Source organism: Danio rerio, chromosome 6 (assembly GCF_049306965.1).
Source record: "Danio rerio strain Tuebingen ecotype United States chromosome 6, GRCz12tu, whole genome shotgun sequence".
In the NCBI taxonomy this organism is placed as follows: Eukaryota; Metazoa; Chordata; class Actinopteri; order Cypriniformes; family Danionidae; genus Danio; species Danio rerio.
This window is the reverse complement of record NC_133181.1, coordinates 62,149,150-62,174,896: the sequence shown is the minus strand read 5'-3', so window position 1 is coordinate 62,174,896 and position 25,747 is coordinate 62,149,150. Positions and strand designations below refer to the sequence as shown.

Here is a 25,747-nt window from a genome sequence, read left to right as displayed (position 1 = left end):
GAAGGGAATTCCTCATTACCTCAGCAAACACGCCGTCGTCTTTATCGACCTGCATGCAAGTGGGCAGACCGAGAGCGCTCGCAATACTGCACACACACACACACACACACACACACACCCACGACCGACTGACCCACAGCCAAGCCTGTCGCTCATCTGTCTGACACACACTGAGAAACGCAGCTCCGCATGCCAGCGTTATTGCACTGAAACAATGCTGCATGCAGGAGAACACCGTGCTCTCATTCACCTCCACCTGACGTCAGCACACATCCACAAAAGCCACGGAAACCTGCAGCTTACATGCCACTTCTCAATGAACACACACACACACACACACACACACACAGATTCACAAGCAGACATGCATTTTTAAACACAAACTTCAGCGCATCTCTAAACTCTCTGACCCATTTTCCTCTCATCTCAAAGTGACTACATTTCCCACAATGCACCTGAGGGTTTAGTCATAAGTAGAACATCTCCGACTGTGCTGTTAAGATTCTCGATAGATGCAAGACGCATAAACATCTCTTCAATAGGAGTTTTGCATGCATGCTTTTGCCTTTACACCCCACACACGCACACACGCACACACACACACACACACACACACAGAAAGCTTACTGTATCTGCTGATTTATCACTGATCTCTTCTTCGCATCATTAGGTGCTTGCGGCTCTGAGGCAGCGGCGAATGCATTTCAGTGCACGCTAACAGAGAACAGACAGATCTCCACCTCTCCGCTTACTTTCCTCCCTCACTTCTGACGCCCCCCTGCTTTTTCTGAATGAAGCACAGCCCCTCTCTCTCTCTCTCTCTCTCTCTCTCTCTCTCTCTTTCTCTCTCTCTCTCTGAGATGGAGCATGCGCTCAGTTCCTCATCCTCCCTCCAGTCTCCTTCACTCATTCGCTCTCATTCGCTCTACAGTGTAAAGGCAGTAATGAGAAACTCAACACTCTTCAAAATGATGCACGTATTTCACAAACAGACAGGAATCATACACTGAAATAAAAGTAATTCAGAAAAATAGTTGCACACATTTTGTAAGGGTTAAATGTGAACAAACTAAATTTAGTCATGTCCAGCTTAATTTGTTTAAATTCAGCCCAAATAAATAGTTAACAGCCACTTCAGATGCAAGAGTTCAGATGCAAAAGCTGGTAAACGCCACTCCCGCCAAAAATAAGCTAATGACATTGACCGAATGCTTTAGGCAGGTAGTACCCCACCAACAAAGATTTTTTTCTTCTCATCATCTAAATCCCAGCATCAGCGCATTCAGAAATAACAGTTTGTTGGCAAAAGCCTCTAAACACCACTTGCCTTTGACAGCAAAAGCCGCTATATCCCGAGAACCAATCAGAAGGCGCGAATCAAATCATATGTGTTCAATGTAGCAGCGCGCTGATAAGCCGGCTTTATGAGGAGACTGCTTTATTCCACTTCCGATTTTAAAAGACGGAGTTTGATGAACTGGATGAGCCTGTCCGACTGTCAGAGAATGGCAAATGAAAACGCCCCTTACCTCAAAACTGTGCCATATACGAAAACGAAAACACACTGCACAGTCTGAAGTCCAGCATACATTCATAATGTATTTTTTGCGCAGTGAAGCCACTTTGAACAAGTCTAAGGCAACCTTTAGTTTTGCTACGGTTACACCATTCGTCCACACTACACCGGAGTTCTCGAGCGCCGAAAACGGAGCATTTTGAAAACGCTGAAGAGGCCGTTTTCATTCTGAAGCGCTGCTGCTCCGTCTCAGTGTGGATGAGGGAAAACGGAGACATCTGAAAACAGAGGCGGCGCTGCTGAGATTCGCTACCTGATTGGGGCTTTCGTGTCATTGTGTATCCTTCCCTTATTAGTCAAGCCTCGATCACATGACTATAACACATGACTTTAACGCTACCGGTAGACAGCAGACCAGCCTTCACTGTAAACAACAACATGGACACAGAAATGGGAGCGTTGTTTGCACTATTGTCTGTTTTAGGCGCCATTGTGCAGTTATTCTTTTATTACGTTTAGTAACAACTCGACCTCGTCGTCTGTCCACAAAAATTCCTCTCTTGCTTTCTTTGCCATCGCGTTTAATGTTCAATCTGCGTTTGATGACTAACAATAACCAAATGCCGAGCGAGACGCATGATTCCTGTTTATACTAGAACGCGCATGCCCAGAGTGCGCGAATGGTCACATGATATACGTTTTTGGTGGCGTAGTGTGGATGGAGATATGTTCAGAGACGCTAGGTGAAACGCTAGTGTGGACGTGGATCGTTTTTGATCTAAAACGCAGTTTTGAAACTAAAATGCACTAGTGTAAACGGAGCCTAAGGAGGATAAACGAGATCAAAAGCTTGAGCATGGTGAAAATGAATGAATGACAGCTTATTAAAAAAGTGTATGAGAGGACACTAACGCCCCATTCACACGGGGCGTCAGCGACAAAGCTTCCCATTCACTTTGAACGGGTGACGTCAAGCATTGCCGAACTGCATTGTGGATCCATCTGCGCCGCTTCAGAGGCGTTGCTCACTGCAGAAGTTGAGACTAGCTCAACTTTTCAAGCGCTGACAGAAGCGTCAGCAAATCAGATCGCTGTATGCAGATACACCAGCAGGACAGTGGCCTATTGCTGACTGAATTTCATTGGCTGACGCTGCTATGACGATTGCGTTAGCCCCAACTTCAGACACGCCCTCTGTCAATCGTTGATGCTGAAGCCCCGTGTGAATGTGGCGTAAGTGTCTTTATTTGCTAATTTAAGCTATTTTTAAAAGATAAATACAATGTATAAAACTATACATTATTTATAGTACTTCATATTACCTATATGCTTGATATATAATTTATGCTTGATATATTATATTATTTTATACCTAGGCCCACTTGCGCGTACAGAATTCTGCAGATGTATTAATTCTGTTCATTTACATGAGTAAATGTGTGTAAATCTATATTTACTCTGTTTTTTTACTTAATTTTACTAATATTATTGACTGATGTGAAAATATTCATCTGATTTATGAAGTGCAGTTTGTACAGTCATATTTTCTGTCTCTTACTAGATATATTATGACAAACTTGCTTTATTTACCAAATAAAGTGCATCTAATTGGATTTGCATTTTAAACAATAAAGTTAAAAAGAGATTACTTTTTATTTCATATATTAAGGTTTTAGTAATGAAAATAATTCCGCAGAAATCCACATATTTTTACCAAAATTCTCCGCAGAAATAGCAAAAAACATCCGCAGATTCCGTCTGGCCCCACCTATATGCTGGCTTTTTATATTAATGGACAATGCAAATATTGACGTTTCACAATGTTTTACACTACATTATTTGAATCCACCAAGCTTAGCTTTACAATGTTTACATTGCTCAACTTACAATAAATCTAAATCCCAAATATCAGAAATGACGACAGATTGTTCAGATTTAATTTAATCAATAACATAAAATTGACTTCATGCACTTACTTGACAGATTTCATTAATTAATTATCATTATAGTGCCTGGTTTATCAGGGGCTACCACAGATGAATGAACCACCACTTACTTAACAGAGTTTTGCATTTTTAATTTCAGGTGGTTGAGTAATGTGTTTTATGCTTGATAAAATAATCTCTATTTGCGTCTTTAGTGATTTTCAGCTTGTCCTGATAGGTGGATTTAGAGGTTTTTGCAAAAAATAAGCACAAGTGGATTTAGCTGGTTTTGATGCAAAAGAAAATCTCCCTTGTTAAAAACTAAAGAATTGTCTAAAGTAATTTTTTTAAAAGGTGTTTAATTTACCAGCTAATAACCTTTTCATTACATATACAGTTAAACTTCTGAAAATAATCAGAGGAGCCTGATAGAAAATGTTCATTTACAAGCAAAGAGGTCTGATGGATTTAGAGGGTTTTGCATCTGAACTCTTCATTCATAAAGAATCATCTTTGAATATTTTTTTAGTGAACATGTTAAAAAGTCATGACAGCAAATGTTTTTTACACTCTAAAAATAATTTCAAAACTACGTATATAAAATTAGCTGAATCAACATAATTATTGGGGGGGGTTTGGGGACAGCTTTATTGTGTTGTGTTCAATCCATTTAAAATTTAAAGCCAATTCAGACTTCATGATTTTGACTCGCTGTCAGGTTGAGAAATCGCACAGGCAAACCAGTGCTCATTCATGTGATTAACAATCACACAGTGTGAACTATCAAAGAGTCACACCGAGAAGAAACCCCTACCAACACAAGGAGAACATGCAAACTCCACACAGAAACGCCATCTGACCTAGCCGAGGCCCGAACCAGCAACTCTCTTGCTATGAGGTGATCATGCGATCCACTCTGCCACCGTGACGCCAACTTTCAGTTTAATTGAAGAATTAAATAAACTATAATTGCTGAAAACAATCTTAATTATCTAATTTTATTGTTTTGTGTCAAGTACCTGCGTTATAAGCCGGATAGAGTACATACAGAATAGTTGTTTTCATAAAATAAACTCTTCAGTCTTCTATTACAGTATCTGCTTCCGATATACCTGTAATAATGATTAGCCTCCTGGATCTACTTTATCTCTAACATAACATACCATGGACCGATCAGAATCAATTATTTCAGATACCAGTGTAATAATTTAGCTCAGATCTGGTATGAAATCAGCCAATCAAAGCCAAAACAGCAGAAAATGAGCATCATAGTAAGCGTGCTGTCAAGTATCTTGCTCAGCGTAGCTCTTCATTTCAGATCAATAGAAACTGGAGATGTGCGTGTGTTTGTGCCGTCCATCTCTGTTGATTGGACGATCCATCTCAAGCAATAGGATAGACATTACTGTTGGAAACTAATTTGTGGTCATGTATCATCCCGGCGGCCGCACAGGTCCTCACAGGAACTTGAACACCTTCAAATGGCGTTAAAAGTGTCACATACTGCATTTATAAGGTATGATTCACCCAGAAATGTCATTTCTGTCTCATGTAATGATTTATTTGTGCGCGCAAAATAACACGTGAGCTGACCACGAGCTACCGAGAGCGCGCGCACGTGCACGTAGCCAATGACGCCTACTTTAGTGAACAGAACCTGCATATGCTGTGAATAACAAGTTATAAAGTTTGAGAGCCGCGCTGAAAGAATTATTTGCACGTGTGTGTGTGTGTGTGTGTGTGTGTGTGTGTGTGTGTGTGTGTGTGTGTCTGTGTGTGTGTGTGTGTGTGTTTTATCACAGTGACGGCAGACATGAGCCGCATTGGGAGGTGAAAGTAAAACTTGTGCGCACATCATTTAAATCAGTGGTTCTCAAACTGTGGTACATATACCACAAGTGGTACGCAGGCTTCCTTCTACATTGTAAAAAATGATTTGTTGTTTTGACTTAAAAAAGTGAGTTACCCGGTTGCCTTAAAATTGTGAGTTTATTGTAATTAGAAATGTAAGTTATAATAACTTGAGTGATTTTGTTGTTTCAACTAATTTTTGTGTACAACTAACTATTTTGTGTTGTATCAACTTATTCAAGCAGTTTAAGTTGACTTACAAAAGTAAGTACACTCAACTTTAGTGTAAAATTGTTGAGTGAACTAACTTTCTTTAGTCAACTTAATCCATTTGATTGCTTGAAGAAGTTGATACAACCTCATTCCAAGTTATATCAACAAACGATTTGTCAACTCAACTAAAAATTGTTTGTTGAAACAAAAACCTGAAAAAGTTACCTGGTTGCCTTAAAATTATGAGTTAAATCAACTAAATAAAGTTTGTTGTAACAACTAACTACGACATTTGCACAATTGACTTACAATTATGAGTTAAATTAACTAAACAATGTTTGTTGTAACAATAAACAAAGTTTACACAGTTGATTTACAATTAAGAGTTCAATGAATTCAACACAAGTTTATATATATATATATATATATATATATATATATATATATATATATATAGTGGTACGTGGAGGAATCGCTAAAAATATCAAGTAAAAAAATAACCACACTTTTAACCCTTTGACGGGTACAATAACAACAATGTGATCAGGAGATTGATTTTAATAGGCTAAACTTTTTTTTTTTCTTTTTCTTTTATGTAGTTTGTTATGTATTTTTTCATTTAAGGTTATTTTTCGCCCCGTATTTGTAACGGTTGTATCTCGTATTTTTATACCCAAATGTTGACAGGTATAGTTTAATCACTTGCTTCTCTGACACACATACTTTAACGAGCAGTAAGCAGGTCTAATTTCTAATTTAAATATGTAAATCCAATTAATATATTTAAAATACAAGCTAACGTTTCAATTTCAAAGATATAGAAATTAGTCATATATACATGCAACATATATTTCAAATTTTATCAAACAGAGTTTATGTATGAATATTATGACATACAGTATAACCTATGAGTAGGGCCAGACGGAATCTACAGATGTTTTTTGCTATTTCTGCGGAGAATTTTGGTAAAAACCGCGGGTTTCTGCGGAATTATTTTGGGAGTATCCAGCGGAGTATCAAAACTAAAACCTTAATACATGAAATAAAAATTAATAAATTACTGAATAAAAACTGAATAAATTTAGATTTACACTTTAACTCAAGTTAATAAACAGAATTAATGATGGGCTAAAAATCTGCAGAAATCTGCGGAATTCTGCAGAAAATCTGTAAAAAATCTGCGAATTCTGTGCGCGCAGATTCCGTTTGGGCCTACCTATGAGGTCCAAGAAACATTTGTAGGTTTTGATGAATAGGCTACTTCATGATAATACTTTACATTTAAGTACAGCAGTTTTCTTTTAACATTAAAAAGAGTACCATTTTTAATTAACTTTTAAAATTACATTTTATTTAAACGTTGACATTTTATTTTTAATTTTTTTAACTGTGTGTTATTGTTCAAACTATTTATTACGTTTAAAGTGTCTGAGAATAATAAATATTCATAATAATAAGAATTAATCTGCCACGTTTGTGAACTGTGCAGACTTGTAGCCGCTTAATTAGGCCTACCATGTATTTCAATACCAGTCATTATGGTGGTACTTGGAGAGACAATTTTTTCTGAGGTGGTACTTGGTGAAAAAAGTTTGAGAACCACTGATTTTAATGATCATAACGCATTTTACAGTTATGATTACGACAAGCATTTCATATGCTTTTTTTCTTTCATAGCTAACTCAGTGTTGTACATGAAAATAAATGTTTTATAGTGTCAGTACAGCTACTCTAGCTTATATAATGTTGAATATAATGCAAAAATGTCTGTGAATGCAAAAAGTTTACCAGTGAAAACAGTCTAATAATGTTGTCAATGACAGATGACAAGCACATGTCTTAAACATAATAATTGAACTTTAAAATTATGAATAGTTGTATTCTGATGTCTTCATTTTACTGTGAATAAACAAACAGGACATATTGATAGTCTGTTCATGTCCACCATAATGACTGTACAAAATTGAGCATTTTAAGCAACAGTAAAGCTACACACAGGCCTAATATTATTAGTGTTGTTTTAACATATCATCATCTTAGAATTATAAGGTTCTAGCAGACATTTCTGTCAAAATTGAGTTATTGACAAATTCTTATTAAATGACAACTTATTGTTTACATTAAGACTTTAAAAAATGTTGCACACATACTGTTTGTTTGCTGTATGGATTGCAAAAACTTTAAAGCTCAATATCTCAAAATCATTCAGAACGCAGAGAAATTTATAATTCCAAGGTGATGATGTGTTTGAGAATTAAAAATAATAATAGCCTACTCACTGAAAAAAAGTGTTGCATGCAGAACTGCTGCAAACAATTTATTTGTGTTGAATTTAAACAAACAAATTAAGTTTAATAATGTTCAACTTCATTTGTTTGTTTAAATTCAACACAAATAAATTGTTTACGACCACTTAACGTAAAAAAATGAGTAAAAAAAAATTTAAGGAATCATCTTTGAATAATTTTTTTCAGTGCATATTAACTTTTTTTTTTAACTTATATGAAGAATCGTGAGAATCGTGATCTTAATTTTAAGCAAAAAAAAAAAATATCGTGATTCACATTTTAGCCAGAATCTTGCAGCCCTAATCCAGTAGATAATATTTTTTCTTGAAGAACTTTACTGTACAAAGGTTTCCAGTATACATGCACTACCTCACAATAGTCTTGTTGCCTATACAAGTTTTAGGAACACAAATAATAACTTGACTTCTAGATGATTTGGTGTTAGAAGTGGCTTATATGAAAGGCAAAGGCCTCTAGTTTAGCACAATAAAATATGATCTTGCCTCGATTATTAATGATTTGATTAGGACAGTAAGATCTGACTCTGCTTAGACTAAAGTCTCATCACTGAACAGAAATAATGTCCAGTATAGAATATAAAGTCCTGCAGAGTTTCACAAAGATCAAAAACTGCTCACTTTGATTAATTAGATAGCTTGATATGTGAAGAGTGGAAACGTCAAACGACACCATGAAAGAAGTGTTTAACAGTGACATTTCTCACATGAAACTATGCTTTGCGGCATGTGATCTAATCTTTGTGTTTTGGTCATAAAAATTGCTGACATTTAAGTTTTAAAGTCGTTTTAAGTAGATTAAATGATGAAACCTTATCGTAGAGTGTCACCTAATAGGAGCATATTGTAAAAACTAGTCTAAGTTAAATGGAGAAAGTGTTTTTGGATGGAAAATACAAAAATATTCTAGTGTTTGACAGCATGTACTTTTGCACACGCAGCAGCAGAGAAAGCTTCAGTCCGTCCACAGTCACGTCTGATTCTCCATCCCATCTCAAAGCACAAAAACTGACGGCTATCCTCCGCTACAAGAGCTCGGAGATTCAGAGCGTTTCCCCGCCATCCAGCAAAATATTAATAATTCACAAGCAGAAATCCACAGGGAAGCAGGGAGGGGTGGTCGTGCCGAAAGCACAGAAGGAAAGAGCTGAGGAAACACAAAATGAGGACAGGAACGACAGAGCAACAGACGAGAAGAAAGAGCGGGAATTAGAGGAAGAAAGGTGTGAGATGAGGAAGGAGAATCTAACAGCATCATGGATCTGGGAGGCAGAGATGAGCGCGAGCGGGAGGCGCAGCACATGCTCAATGCTCCAGCAGGAGGCTAAAAATAGCTCTTCAAATCTCTCAAGAAAAAAAAGGAAAAGAAAAACACAGCATACAGCCGGCGCTGCTGCAAAGCCAACACAAGACAGAGCAAAAACCACACACACACACACCCATTATAGCACCTCAATCCTGATCCAACAACAGCAGAACACCATGTTCAGGTCCACACACAATCCCGATACGACTCCTTATCAATATTACAGCAGCGCTTCCAGCTAAAAATGAGCGAACACCCGCCATCTCATATGTGGGAGGACTGCGCAAAACATATCCGCAAACACACTTTTACTTCAAACCGCATTACCATCCTGCAGTGCACACGCAATTACAGCATAACTTTAGACGCATTTAAACACAATCTGAGGTGTGTTTCTTCAATCATAGTTTTCACATCAATACAACAAATGAATGAACACAAGAACAAATGAATCTTTCCATCCATTTCTCTGTGAAAAGAGCCAACAATTATTAGTGCATTTAAATAAAACAGTTTTATTAATCTGTAATACTCATTAAAGAAGAGTTTGCTCAACGATCAGCTTTAGGAATACTTTGAAATTGAAATATTTATTGCAATTACAAACTGCAAAGTTTCAACAAAATTCTATTATTTTGTGTTTTCTTGATTTGTCCTGTTTATTAGAAATTTATTTCATATTTTTCCATAACTTAACATTGGGTGTAGTAGTTTTTGAACTGATCTTCAGTTATATTTGTTACAGTTTTGTCTTTGGTACTGACTAATCTAATGTATCTGCACAGACATATTACTGTAAAGCATCCTGGAGGAAATATGACTGTAAAAGAGAGATCTGTGAGGAGTCAACCCATTCATGTTTAGCACTGTGTGTGCGTGTAACTGTGAGCAAATATTAGACAGAGGCACACAGCAATCAATCTTACATTGTAAAACCCAAAAAGTTAAAGTAACTCAAATCGTTTGAGGAAAGCAAATGCAACAAACCATTTAAGTTGAAAAACTAATCTTAATGAGTACTGTTAGCTTGATCCAGTTGAGTAAACAAAGCAATTTGAGCACAGTAAGGGCCTACTCACACTATGCTATCCGACCCGTGCCCAGGCCCATTTCCCAGATCGTTTGAGAAGTGTGAGTGCTCTCAATCGGGCTCAGGCACGGTTCACTTGGCGGCCAGGTTGGAAGAGGTGAGCCAGAGCAAGGTTCACTTGGGCTTTGGTGCGGTACACTTGTGTGTGAGTGCAAAACGCACCTGAGCCCGAAACTGAAAGCGAGACGTGACTTTTAAGGGACTGTTAGATATGGATTTATTAATCATTCTTACTGTTCAATGAACGCAAAATGTCGCAGAATATTAAAGACGCAAACCTCTCACTGCACCACAGCTGCACCTTCAGCAGACCTCCTAACACCTGCAGCACCAGGGTTTTATGATTGTTTATGCGCATCAAAAGGAGCGGGGACAAGTGTGCTTTGGCCCAATTTAAGGCAACTGTACATAGTTGGTTTGAGTTTTAGGGCGTATTCACACTGGGAAAACATTTGCTTCATAAGTTAAGGCAACTTAAACCTTTTGAGGACACCAATTGGAACAAACCATTTGAGTTGGCTTCACACAGAAACAGCAACGTATGCGGCATGACATCGCTGTTATGGAGACGCTATCCGCTTGTTAAGTGGTGACATGTTTGTGACGTATGTAATACTGTTTCCGGGTCCAAGCCGCCATTCATTTGAGTGGAGAAATCATTCGTTTATGATAACGTTTTATTCCTATCACACATTAAAGTTAATTTTATATAAAATCATAGTGTACACAACAATCTCTGGGCTTGCTGGATAACAAATACCAAAAATTTAACAATTTATAAAAAAATAATCACTTTCTGGCCATCGGATATTAGGCATGGACATATATACTGCGATCGTGATTTTCGAAAGCCGTAAATCGCTTTGTAAACGTTTATTATTGCCATTTCATGAGTCTCCCCATTCAGTTGAATAGAGTGCTTGGACCCGGAAGCCGCTTCGCGTGACCTCACACTTAACAAGCGGATTGGATAAATGCTGGCAAAGTAGAACACGGAAGCAGCTTGTAGTGGAACGTGCGAGTATGTCTGCGGTCTGGAGGTATTATAAAGTTGATGACAACATCTCACACTGTGTTTTTGTAAACTTGGGCTTGCCTGTATTTTAGGTTAAGGTGTTATTTGTTTTTGTATTAGATTGTTCTGTATATTTACTGTTGCACTAAAGTCCAAAACAGAAGAAGTGCTCTGTTTGTTAACAAGCTTGTTGAATGTTAAAATAAGATGAATTAAATAAAAAAATAAGGATCATCCTGTATCTGTTTCTTTGCTCTTCTTTATTCTTTTTTATGTGTTATAGAAGAATCAGATCGTGTTTTGGTATCAGCATATACTCAAAATCAAATTACTCTGACTCAAGGGCAAATAAACCTGATCGGGACATCCCTAATTAATCTAGGGCCACTTTTCAACAACTTCAGATCTAATTAACAGACTTTATCTGACTGGTTAACTAAAAAAAGAAAGTGCATGATTAGTAATGCAGGAGTTTGTTACCATGCCGTACAAATGAGCTTCTCAACAGGTTAATTACATTTGAATGTATTTATTAGGATTAACCCCTTGAGATGTACCATATAGGTTTGGCGAGGGTCCCACATCACAACAAGCATTACTACCAGCTTTTAAAGATTACATTAATAAATCAAATTAAAGTGTGAAGAAATGCAGTCAAATGAGTTGATATTTCACTTGAATTGTATTGAAAGTGGCCCGTTGTGCTTGTTTGACTTTCACCTTCCATGCAGTGTATAATGTAGTTAATGTAAAGTTTTAATTAAAGTCTTGTCATCGACTCTCCACATCTTCTGTGACCCAAAACACAGAGCTGGTTTGTTGTTGACAGCATCAAAGCATACATTGTCAACAGTAAACATGCATTCTAGCAAAACTTCCACCAAAACTCCGGTTAAATCACTGAAACTGTGATATTAATCTCCGACTATGATCATATCTGTTAATTGTGATGAGAGAATTCACAAGTTTGAGGCGTGATAAAGAGCTTAAATTACACTTCACTCACACATACAAACACCTGCTGAGTCCGTGTATGTTCAGCACAAATATGTGTAGGATACTGAAGCTAATGTGTAATGCAGACTGATATGTAACACACTTTCATAAAGCAATCCATCCAACACATAAGAATAATGGTAAAGCAATGCTACTTTGTGCAAAAGTTATACAACAAGCATTATAATGTTTCCTAGATATGCAAATGTAGTGGCGATACCAATATAAAAAAAAAATGTTTAATCACTAAACCAATAGGTCTCTTTTTTACTATGTGGTAGGATTGGGTGATGTTGACCAATTTGGCATCGTACGATGTCTAATGTGAAACATCGCGATGCACGATGCCATCGCCGTCGTTGGTGGGGGTGGTTGTTGTTGTTGTTAAACATCAATTAATACATAACAAATTAATTATTTGTAGCCTACAGTTTTCACTTTCCTGACCCACATGATCTTTATCCATAACTAAACCATAAATAAAGTTACACACAAATGACCACCTGTCAATCACTTTTTTTCCACGGGACTAAAAGAGGCAGAGAGATCAGTGTCGTTCTAATGGCTTTTCCCACAGCTGCTGGAGGAGACGAGAGATCGGTTGGAGTTCACTGTAATTTGTATTGTGGTTGATGACAACTTTCTTATTTTATCATAATTATTATGAGGAAATAATAACAAGATGTTAGGGTTTGACAGTTTTGCTCGAGTATGCACCCGAAATTTTATCTTTGCAACATTAAAATATATTTGGAAGCATCTGCATAAATGCATTTTGCACCTAAAAATGCCAAACGCAGTGCTCAGGAACAGATTTAACAGTTGTTATGTGAACTTGCTGAAGTAACAAAAAGCCTGCAATGCTTGCTCGCCTTTGTGCTCTTCTTATTGACCCACTGCTCTAACTGAACATGAATGATTGGTTAATATCAGCTGTCAATCACTCAGTCAATGCCTTCTGCCCCCAGATGACAGGAGCTACAACCGTGAAAATGTGAAGCGCTGAAGAAGAGAGAATGAAAATAACTCAAACAGATTTACCTACAGTTACTAATAATGGCAGATCTTATTAGTGATCATGTGCTGAATGTTAATCCAGCATTTACACTTTTCCAAGAGTGGACAAAAGACTTCCAGTGTTTCAAGTCCGCTATGAAAATGACTAAAGCCATTTAAGTCTGTGGGACGGGGTTTGCAGGTAACAGCGTTTGCCATTGAATACACACATTTTGAGTGTGAGAGGTGTTTTATAATCTTCAATTAATCCTCACGATGCTGTCTGCCGTGCAAGCGGCAGCTATTTAAAATTTAACACAGCTCATGAAGAGACCGTTATTGCTATTAGGATGACATGCAAATAATAAGTTATATATCAATATAAATGTGGGGCGGGGCGATGGATCGCGATGCCGCCTCAGCATCGTCCTGTTTGTTGGCCATCGGCGATGGACAATGACATCGTCTATGAGCACAACCCTACTATGTAGTACTAAAATAAACGTTCAATTCATAAATACAACTCAAGGCTGTTCATGTCCGATTTCTGACTAGAAAACTAGATTGACAACAATACCTCACAAAAAGAACTGTCACAATACTTAATGTGTTTATTTACAAGCAGCTGTCGTCATTGATTGAATAAATTAACCCCCTTGAATGTTAGTTTCAATGTATGAAAAATGTCATTTGAAAAGAAACCCTGGACAATAGGAGTATGAAATTAAATGCCGTATTAGAACATATGATAATAATTCTGCTTACTAGCTTCAAATCAAGGGATGTGATTATTGTGCAATCCTAAAATTGCTCAATATATAAGCTTAAATAACAATAAAGTTTGCAAAACTGGTCAAGCTTTATTTTAAAAGGTCAATTCTTACAATTAACAAAACATTAACTTGAACTTCTGCCCCAATAAACTCATTAATATTCTGCTTATTATTAGTTAAGGTAGTAGTTAGCTTGAGGAATTGGGAATATGTACTTTATAAGTGCTAATAAACAGCCGGTAAGATTTAAAAGCTTCATGAAACGCTGTCAAATAACCGATGTATGAGAGTACAAGCTAGCAAGTATATTCAATTGAATGCACTTGTTCATATTGGATTATGGTTTTTGGTGTAGTTAATTGGAGTGTGAACCTACACCAGTCACACGATTGTCATGCCATCAATTCGGTTCAATTCGATATCTCTGTGCATCATGCTGCATTGACGATGCTTTCCATACATAATTAATCCACAATAGACACAGTGGAGAAAACTTGCACCACAGGCACGCTTGTGTCAGGATCCACAAGTATCGCTTTAACAGCCGAGAGAATAGGACAAGTTACCTCACAAACAGGCCAGCGGGTCACATGTCCAAAATAAGTGAGAGAGAGGCAGAGATGGACTTTTACAGCATTTCTCCCTAGTAGTGAAATAGCGGCTCGAGTGCTGTGCTTTCTTCAGTGTCAATGAAACCCTTTCCAGCAAACTCACAAGCAGTTAAACTGTGCATAATTATCTCCTTTTTAAGTAGTAAGGGCTTTAAGTACTTTATAAGTGGTAATAAGGAGCCAATAAGATTTAAAAGCTTGAGAGTACAAGCTAGCAAATATATTCAATTGAATGCATTTGTTTATTTTTCATTATGGTTTTTGGTGTAGTTAAATATTTTATATTGGAAATATGTACTTCATAAGTGCTAATAAACGGCCAATATCTTAATACTATGCAGATAGAACTAATACTAAGAATAATATTAATAATACTGAGAATTGATATTTAAAATAAAGTGTAACTACAAAAATTAATAAAGTTTGTTTTAAGATTTTAGCAAATTCTTTGGTGCTTGCAAAATAAAATGTTTATTTTTACATCAGAATGAGCCATATGTTAAATTCAGCAGCTTCATGAACATAAAGCATCCAAACTAGCAAATATATTCAATTAAATGCACTTGTTTTTTATTGTGTTATGGTTTCTGATGTAAAGTATTTCCAATGACATACAATTAAAGTCAGAATTATTAGCCCCCTTCAAATTTTTTTCTTCATTTCAAATATTTTTCAAATGATGTTGAACAGAGCAAGGAAATTTTCACAGTGTGTCTGATAATATTTTTTCTTCTGGAGAAAGTCTCATTTGTTTTATTTTGGCTAGAATAAAATTAGTTTAATTTTTTAAACACCATTTTAGGGACAAAATTGTTAGCCCCTTAAAGCTATATTTTTTCTCGATAATCTACAAAACAAATCATTATTATACAATAACTTACCTAATTACCCTAACCTGCCTAGTTACCCTAATTAACCCAATTAAGCCTTTAAATGTCACTTTAAGCAATATCTAGAAGAATATCTAGTCTAATATTATTTACTGTCATCATGACAAAGATAAAAGAAATGAGTTATTAGAACTGAGTTATTAACACTATTATGATTAGAGATGTGTTGAAGAAATCTGCTCTCCGTTAAACAGAAATTGAGGAAAAAATAAATAAGCGGTCTAATAATTCAGGGGGGCTAATAATTCTGACTTCAACTGTATACAGTACATTCACGAAGTGCAAACTTAAACAAAACACTAAAATAAGTAATTGCAGATCAAATCCTCCAAATAAAGGCCAGCGGAGTGGCAGAATTCATCAGCGAGGCTCCCCGGCAAACAGAAAATGCTGATAATTAAGCGTTTCTGCACTCGTGAATAATTCAGCAAAGATTGATTTTCCCATTTCTGCACTGGTTTACTAAAAACAACTGCCCCAATGTACTGTATCAACAACAGGAACAGAACATCTTGACCACAAAACTTGGACGTCACCCCTCAGGACAATCCGCATGCAGTTTATAATAGACAATCACAAAATAACATCATATTTCACTGGATATTAGCTTTCCATTCTTCTCAAGAGACAAAACAAGCTCTCCTTTAGACTTAATATGATCAGGCCTGCAAAATATATCATTTCAGCATCAATAATATCACATGCAATGTTGAATCTGAATTACAATTTGTCATTTGCATGTGTTTTTAAGGCCTGTGATTGAGGATTGAGGATTGATGAATGAGGACTTTAAAAGCAATTGTACCGTTTGTAACTTCAATATCTGTTCGTATTATTAAAATATTTTTACATCGAAGACTTAATATTATTATTGTATTATTTTTTTTTATTATTATACATTTGATTATTTATTAGCTGTATCTCTTTCTCTGTATTTATTTTATTTGCATCTTTTTTTCTTTATTGTATTTATCTATGCTTGTAGATTGTTTATTATATTTTACGCATGATTTATTCACCTACAGGATCATCCAGATCTTAGTTTCTTACAATATTCAAGTCATCTGATGAAATTGTATTCATATCACAATATGTAATAATCACAGAATAACAAAATGTTGCAATGCAAATCAAATTTATTTTAATATAGCTGCAAATCATTTTAACAGCTATAATAGAAAAATATATATATATTATAGTGTGTGTTGCTTTATTGTATATAAATGTTCAAAGTAAACAAATGTTTAAAAGAATAAATACTGTACATAGACAACATTTATGATGCATTAGTGAACATTAATGCATTAAAATCAACAGTGAGAATTACAGTGAGTTTCGGTAATGTTTGACAAAAGTTTGTATTTTATTAGATATTAACATAATTTAAATATGGAAGCATTAACAACTTAAATCAAAATATATATATATATCGATATTGTTCAATATGGAAAATAATTACAGAGATTGCCCAGCCCTACTTTCACTACATGATGTGCCTGATCAACTATTACTACAACTGCACATGCTCACTATTGTGGATGTGTATTGATGTTGAAACTATAAATTGTGCAGCCCTATACTACCTAAACAATAACACACATGAACATGGAATAGGAGTGCCTGATGGATGATAATGAGCTTGATTACAGCTTAAAGCAACTTTAAACAGGACACACCTGACCAAATAACTCAGCTTCAGCCTTGGGCTGCATTTCTATTAGCAAGGTGTGAACCTCCTGCTTTTTGTCATCATGCTTTATTAAAATCAGTGTATATTAAAATAAAATCATTAAATATAAAAATATAAAATCAGTGCAAACAAGTATTTCAGGATTTGTCCAGGCCTATTAAAGGTCAGTTTTTACACTACCACCACTCTATTTTACACTCAATTTATGTTTAAGTCTATTTTAAAGACCAATCTTTTTTTTTTCTCTCGCTTTTAATACTCCTTGATTTCTGTTTTTTTATTGAGTTTACTTACAAATTTTTTCATTTAATTTACTTATTTTCTACTCTGTCTTTACTCCCATCTACAGCACTTTGGTCAACTTCAGTTATTTTTAAATGTGCTTCATAAAAAATATTGAATTGATTTTTTTAGTTTTCCCATGCAAATACCATCAGGTTTAATCAGTCATTTAAAAGCACTGTAATCTGACAAGCTCGAAAGAGTAATTGCTGAGTCTGTGTGTAAAAACTGTCTTCAGAAGCAGTTCTGCTTTACTGTATTTCAGACTAGTGAAGGGAAAACTCATGCGACCAGATCAAAGGATCATGTACACTGAATTCCTCCAGCAATCCATCATGAGGCGGAAGCTATATAAACTGATCATTTTTGCCCATGCATGACCAAACTCTTCATACAGACGTCATGCTTAGGGTCACTATTTTGACAAGACTTCAAACGTTCATTTGTCTGACCTGTTGCCCTACTGAAAATGATATTAAGCCTACTGCACTCTAGAAAACTGAAGATCAATTGTTTTGTGGGGCAACTCAAATGTACAACTGGTACTTGCATATGCAGGGGTGAAATTAATTTTAAAAGATGACCACTAGGAAAATAGATCTGAATAATTTGTCAAATAAAAAAACTCCTGATATAAACAGATCATTCCGGATCAATTAAACCATATTCTGAATTTATTTTTTCAAACACAACATTTGCAGAAGTAGAAACGTTTGAAAAGTTTGCATTACATCTAGTAGACTAAACCAAGTCCATGTAGCTCAGTACATACAGAAAAGAGGTTCACAGCATCATCTCAAGGGTGTCCACACCTAATGAATGTGTTTGCATGACTTTTCCAGACATTAATGATTCGGCAAACCATTTTAAGTTGCAAAAGTTAAAGGAATATTCACCCAAAATTAAAATGTGCTCACTATTTACTTGTAACCTTTGACTAATAGGAAAAACTAATATAATGCAAGTCAATAGTTGCATGTTTCCAGCTTTCTTCCAAATATATTCTGAGTTTATTTAACAGTAAGAAAACTGTTCCTTTGTCTCCGACCACAGTTTTTCCCAAGGGTTTGATTATGGCGGTCGCCAGATTTTCAAATATTTACAATGTTTTCTTACGGGAACATGCATTAAATAAGTTATTGGTCAGTTATTGATGTGCATTAAATGTTATACAAATATATCTTAAAAAAAAAGCGGGAATCTCATGCGACTGTACAAATCAGTATTACTGCTTCAGGATATTTCAGACATATGGACACATTGGATAATTAAGTGGAGCAAAGCCACACCACATGCATCTTCCATTGTTAAATGACTTTGATAAGAAGTGAGCAACAATTTTCACACTAGAAAGCATGTTTTATGCAGCAATGTAACTGATTTGCTGAAACGGCTCCTTTAAATACGAGATCAGTGCAGCGAAATTTGACTCTCTCGACAGCGCTGTCGCCAGGGTGACCTTTGATGCTCTCACCGCTTTCGGTGTGAACGCATAGTTAGGGTTTATAGGTGTATATATATATATATATATATATATATATATATATATATATATATATATATATATATATATATATATATAATCCTAAACCCATTTAACATTGAAGATCCTGTGATGTGACTATTGTGGACTATTGCAATATCGATGCTGAAATGATATATGGTGCAGCCCTAGTTTGAACAAGCAGCAAAAAATATTTTAAGTGTATATGTATGGTCAAATTTGTGAAATTCCCTGAAGTTCCAAAGCCACACACTGACTGGGGGAGAAACAAACCCAGCATTCTTGCTATCTGTTGCATTGCTCACATTATGTAACTTAGGATGACACCATGACATTGCCACAGGTATTACAGTTCACTAACATGCTACTATCATCGATATGTGCAAACCAAGGCTTTAGAGTGAAAGCAAATAGTCGTGCATGACACATTTAAATGATATAGCGATTAAGCAAAAGCTGGGATTCTCATGCACATCTTGTCAGATCATTGATCACTATAAATCTCTATCCAAACTCCAGAGGGCATTTATTGGTGAATAAACCACGGGCAGAAATGTGGGGGGCTCACCTCAAATTAGGCTATGCATTAATCATGTTAATGGAGTAATGTAATATAATGCAATGCTTGATGATCTACAAGCAGACAAAAGATATACAAGCAGACAAAAGTTCTGCATATAGGCCTAATGCCCCATTCACACGGGGCGTCAGCATCAACACTCCCCATTCAATTTGAATGGGTGATGTCAGGCGTTGCCGAACTGCATTGTGGATCCGTCGGCGGCGCTTCAGAGGCGTTGCTCACTGCAGAAGTTGGGACTAGCTCAACTTTTCAAGCACCAATGGAAGCGTCAGCAAATCAGATTGCTGTATGCAAATACACCTGCTAGACAGTGGCCTATTGCTGACTGAATTTTATTGGCTGACGCCATAGTCAGTCTTTATATTCTGCTCTGTTTGTCATAAAGTCAGCTCAATGCAGGTTTTGTATGAAAATCTGACTCTGATGGTAACTCTGCCTCTACAGTTGAGTGAAACTCTGAGCGGTTAATCATAAACTCTTCATCGATCATTTTTCCTGCAATTGACAGCAAGAACGAGCGCAGAAGTGTTGTCTGATTGACAAGCAGCACCTACATGTGTTCAAAAGAATCTAAAACGCATCTTCTAAACGTACGCTTGTACGGTGGCTCTAAACTGTCAAAACACCTCTTAAAGGCTTTTTCGGACATGACATATTTGTACATGTGTACATCACTGTAACACATTTTAATCCATTTGAGGTCTTTCATTTATCATCTTATTTTAATATATTTATCTTGCTTGTTGATTAAATCCCATTTTGTTATTTAACCTATTATTTTTATGCAACAGTCAACTTGCATGTTAATTTGCTATGAAGAAAAGGAACTCATTTTTTGCATGCTGATTTGTGTGAAATCGTGAATATAGGTCTATAATCACTTTGCAATTTTGAAGTTATAGCTTTTTTGCTTTGAGTATAGACTATTCAGTTCATAAGAGCAGTTCAATCCTGTATGAAATTTGCTGTTTAAAAATATAACATTTTGAAATATTTAGAATTATCGGCCTCCAAGTCTGAAGAATTATCGGTTTCAGCCAAAAAATCCATATCGGTGCATCCCTACTATTGAGTGTTGCTGATGTCATGCTGGAGTTATATATCCACACGTTCAGACTTTTTCCTAAGTAATAGTTTTAGTAAAGGACTCTGTGCAAACACTGAATAGTGAAATCATATTAGCAGCCAAAGACTATCAAAGTACACCATCATTAAAATAGTGCTGCTGCTAATGCAGTTTTGAAGTCATTCTTACATGTGATTTCAGACTAAATATTTAAAGTAACGTGGTAAACTATATGTAAGCTAAATAAAACGCCAAAAAAAAAAGTTTTGCATGAAATAATTCTCATACTAAGTACTTTTGCATGCACAGCAGCACAGAAACATGACAAAACAGTGACACAGCAAAGACGAACTGCTGCTCTTGCTGTTTTCAAATGACGTAAATGAAGATGCAGCTGTTTGTCTGCATTGCAGACAACCATATCCAAATCCATATCCATAGACAACCATATCCATGCTGGCACATAAAACCTAAGGATGTTCCATATTGAATCTAGCTTTGTTATGTAACTATTTATAGTATAGTAAATATTTATATCTATTTTTTACTGAGGATTTGCACCATGTTTATTTGGACTTTATTTGGACTTAGACACATTATTTATTATTTTCTTATGTTTTTATTTGTTCATTGTAAGTGGTGTTGTTTATAGTAACGGAAAATATATTATTTGGAAAAAGTCAAATTTGCTTCACTGTTCTATTATTTTGTAACATTTGTAACATACCGTATACCGCCAAACCGTCAAACCGTGGTATTGTTTTAGACGATTATCATACCGTAAAAAATTCATACCGTTACAACCCTACTGCTAATGCAGTTTTAAGTCATTCTTACATTCTTATGCATCACACTGTGTGCATATACAATAAACTTTACCCCAATTGTCTAATAAGTGTTTCTGATGTCTGACTGACGGTCTGATTTTCATTGAGGTTAAGTTAGTTTCATATTCACACATTCAGACTTTCTTTTTAGTAATACAGTTTTAGAAAAGTACTCTTTGCAAACTTTAAATTAGAGATGGCCAAACTAGGGCCCACTGGCCAAACTTGGCCCATGTTAACCTTTGATTTGGCCCACCATCCCATCTGAGAAGAGAGTGAATTATGAGGATGGTTTAGAGACTGTAATTTCTGATTTATTGCAACATTTTATTTGATTGTTGTTTTATTGCTGAAATGAAATGTTTCAATTAAATGTTATAACTATTTTTTTTATGTACATAATCTCATCAGATGGATAGAGGATAATGCAGAGACACCAGTAAGCAAATGAAGGCAAAGGCAGATTCTGCTTGATTGATGTATTCAGCATTGAACTCCACTGCGGTATAAATAGTTTTTATTTATTTAAATTTTAAACATTACGAAATGAAAATGACCTATGGCAACTTTAACTTTCGGCCTACGGCTCTCAATGATATTTGGTTTTGGGTCCTTCATACGAAAAAGTTTGGGCAGCCCTGCTGTAAATAGTGAAATCATATTAGCAGCCAACGACTATGAAAGTACACCGTCATTTAAATAGTGCTGCTGCTAATGCAGATTTGAAGTCATTCTTACATGAGATTTCACACACTATATACAAAGTAATGTGATAAACTATATAATGACAGCATCACAAGTTGAACAACAAACTAATGTACGAATTTAACCCAACTTTACTTCAGTCATCTAATGAGTGTTTCTGATGTCTGGCTGGAGGTATGCTGTATATTCACACATTCAGACTTTCTCCTTAAGTTTCAGAAAATAATTATTTGCAAATTCTAAACGGTGAAACCCTATAAGCAGCCAATGACTATCAAAGTACAAAAAAAAAAAAAAAGTTGGTTTTATATTCACACATTCAGACTTTCTCCTTAGTGATATAGTTTTAGTAAAGGACTCTGTGCAAACTCTAAATAGTGAAATCACATTAGCAGCCAATGACAATCAAAGTTCACCATCATTTAAATAGTGCTGCTGCTAATGCAGATATAAAGTCATTCTTACATGCGATTTCAGACACAATATTCAAAGTAACGTGGTAATCTATATCAGGGGTTCCCAATCTTTTCAGCCCGCAACCCGCAAAATGACAATGCTAGTGACTCGCGATCCCCAATATCCTCTGAGGCCATTATAAATACAAAATCCCTGCTAGCAATGGCACACACACAACAATAGACCCAAGTCTATAAGTCTATTTTCGTTTAATTTTTTTTATGTATGTCAGTGCAGTAAATGTGCCACAAAGTTTAAACTGGTGGTATAAAATCAATCTGCTGCATCTGACGCTATTGCTGTGTCTTCAATATAATGTGATTACCCCAGGGGTCGCAATCCAATAGAACTAGTAACTATAAGCTACTAGAGTAAATATATAGTAACTATAAACGACTATTTTTTTTCTCTTCAGTAGGTTATGGATAAAATATGGTACGGTTTAATAAAAATAAGTCGATTTTTGAAAATCACCAGGAGACCCCCCTTTATTGTTCCGCGACCCCTCGAGGGGTCCCGACCCCCACTTTGAAAACCACTCAACTATATAATGACAGCATCACAAGTTGTACAACAAACTAATGTACGAATTTAACCCAAGTTTACCTCAGTCATCTAATGATTGTTTCTGATGTCTGGCTGGAGGTATGCTGTATATTCACACATTCAGACTTTCTCCTTAAGTTTCAGAAAATAATTATTTGCAAATTCTAAACAGTGAAACCCTATAAGCAGCCAATGACTATCAAAGTACAACACTGTTCACAGTCATTTAACAGTGCTAATGCAGATTTCAAGTCATTCTTACATGCGATTTCAGACACAATATTCAAAGTAACGTGGTAAACTATATAGTGATCATATAAAACCAACTCTACCTCAGTTGTCTGTTGAGTGTTGCTGATATCAGACTGATATTATGATCTTCATTGAGGTAAAGTTGGTTTTATATTCACACATTCAGACTTTCTCCTCAGTGATATAGTTTTAGTAAAGTAGTATGTGCAAACTCCAAACAGTGAAATCACATTAGCAGCCAATGACTATCAAAGTACACCGTCATTGAAATAGTGCTGCTGCTAATGCAGTTTTAAGTCATTCTTACATGCGATTTCAGACCCAATATTTACAGTAGCGTGGTAAACAATATAAGGACAGCATTACAACTCCTCACTAAACTAATGTGTGAATTTAACCCAAGTTTTCCTCAGTTGTCTAATGACTGTTTGGCTGACGGTCTGATCTTCTAATGATCTTTAATAGCAAGCGCGCTATTTAAAACGCCACGCGACGCGACCAAAACAAGAACGCAGCCGTTCAATGCAATGACTACCCAAAGCGACGGCGTTTTGCAGCTCACGAGTCACTCCAATCACGTTTTAAGATCAGAATAAAGCAATATCCAGTAGCTGACGACTAGCACGACCTTAACTAGCATCACACACATCGATACCTGTTCCATTTAAAGCCGGTGTTACGGTTTAACTGGTGACCGTGTTAACTGGTGTCCCTTTCCAGATGTAAGCTATTCACGTTTGCAGATTGGCTGATTCGTCACTTTTTCACAGCAACAAAACCTGTCCATACCAAATAAAGATTCTTATTAGTTGGTGTCAGTGTCATTGTGTGCATTATTGATTTTAATATCTGTGTAGCAGAACAGTATATAACCAAAGTAAATAAAAAAAATAATTAGAATTTACATGTCTTTAACAGGATTCGAACCCGTGTAGTGAAAAGGTTTTACACACGTATCAATCAACTTAACTAACTGAGCTACTCAGAACTTCAAACGAAGCGGTCTGTTTTAATATCTTTGTCAGTTAACATGCCTTGCTGTGGTTGTGGACCCGTGTTAACATGTTTCCATCGATGTTAACATGTTTACATGCTGTTTAGTTACATGTACTCGCGTTAACGTGTTTCTACAAACTCTCCCGCTGATAGAATAGCTCTCTGTGACTAAACGATGCTTCATCACTTGCTCAAACCATGTTTTTTCTTACTTCTAGACTCATGTCTACCTGTGCCTTTGGAGTCGTGTTAACTCGTGACCCATGCTCATACATGGAACGTAAATAAAGATTTTATCAAAAAAATGAATACAATGACGATATTATTATGCAACATATTATGTCTAATATATATAATATATATTTCATATATAATATTATGCAACAGAATATTAGAATATTATGCAATCAGAATATAATAGTCCCATTGACTCGTGTTAGTCTGTGTCTACAAAGTTAAACGAGCTGATATTTTCTCAGAATAGCTCTAAATGACTTCGTAAACATCGTTCCGCTAAATACGCATACGTTATAAATCGCAGTCCCCCCATTTTATTTTCAAAGAGAATTAAAAAAATCAGGCTACATAAACAAAACTCGTATGTGGATTCGAACCTACTAACAAAAGAGACGCATGAAAGGAACATACGCACTAATTAATTGAGCTATCAAGCACTGATGAAGGTTTAGCAGCTTTTAGTAATTTTATCGTATGTAGCCAAATCATGTTCATAAGTACCTTGATACAGATGTGACCAAGATCATACATTGAAATGTTGCGATTTTCAATTAATATTCTGTTGCATAATATTATATATGAAATATATATTATATATATTAGACATAATATGTTGCATAATAATATCGTCATTGTATTCATTTTTTTGATAAAATCTTTATTTACGTTCCATGTATGAGCATGGGTCACGAGTTAACACGACTCCAAAGGCACAGGTAGACATGAGTCTAGAAGTAAGAAAAAACATGGTTTGAGCAAGTGATGAAGCATCGTTTAGTCACAGAGAGCTATTCTATCAGCGGGAGAGTTTGTAGAAACACGTTAACGCGAGTACATGTAACTAAACAGCATGTAAACATGTTAACATCGATGGAAACATGTTAACACGGGTCCACAACCACAGCAAGGCATGTTAACTGACAAAGATATTAAAACAGACCGCTTCGTTTGAAGTTCTGAGTAGCTCAGTTAGTTAAGTTGATTGATACGTGTGTAAAACCTTTTCACTACACGGGTTCGAATCCTGTTAAAGACATGTAAATTCTAATTATTTTTTTTATTTACTTTGGTTATATACTGTTCTGCTACACAGATATTAAAATCAATAATGCACAC

The 25,747-nt window shown here is 35.8% G+C and overlaps 1 protein-coding gene across 16 annotated transcripts in view; it reads right to left on the bottom strand.

Moving 5' to 3' along the window:
* Window positions 1–25,747, bottom strand: part of r3hdm2 (R3H domain containing 2) — a 130,620-nt gene that overhangs the window by 104,312 nt on the left and 561 nt on the right. For 3 of the 16 annotated variants that reach the window (XM_073954786.1, XM_073954791.1, XM_073954795.1), the window contains exon 1: window positions 628–769. The exons of the other annotated variants lie outside the window; for them this stretch is intronic. The gene's annotated coding sequence lies outside the window, so the exon portion shown is untranslated. Of the gene's footprint in view, window positions 1–627; window positions 770–25,747 lie in introns of those variants that run through there. 16 annotated transcript variants of the gene reach the window in all.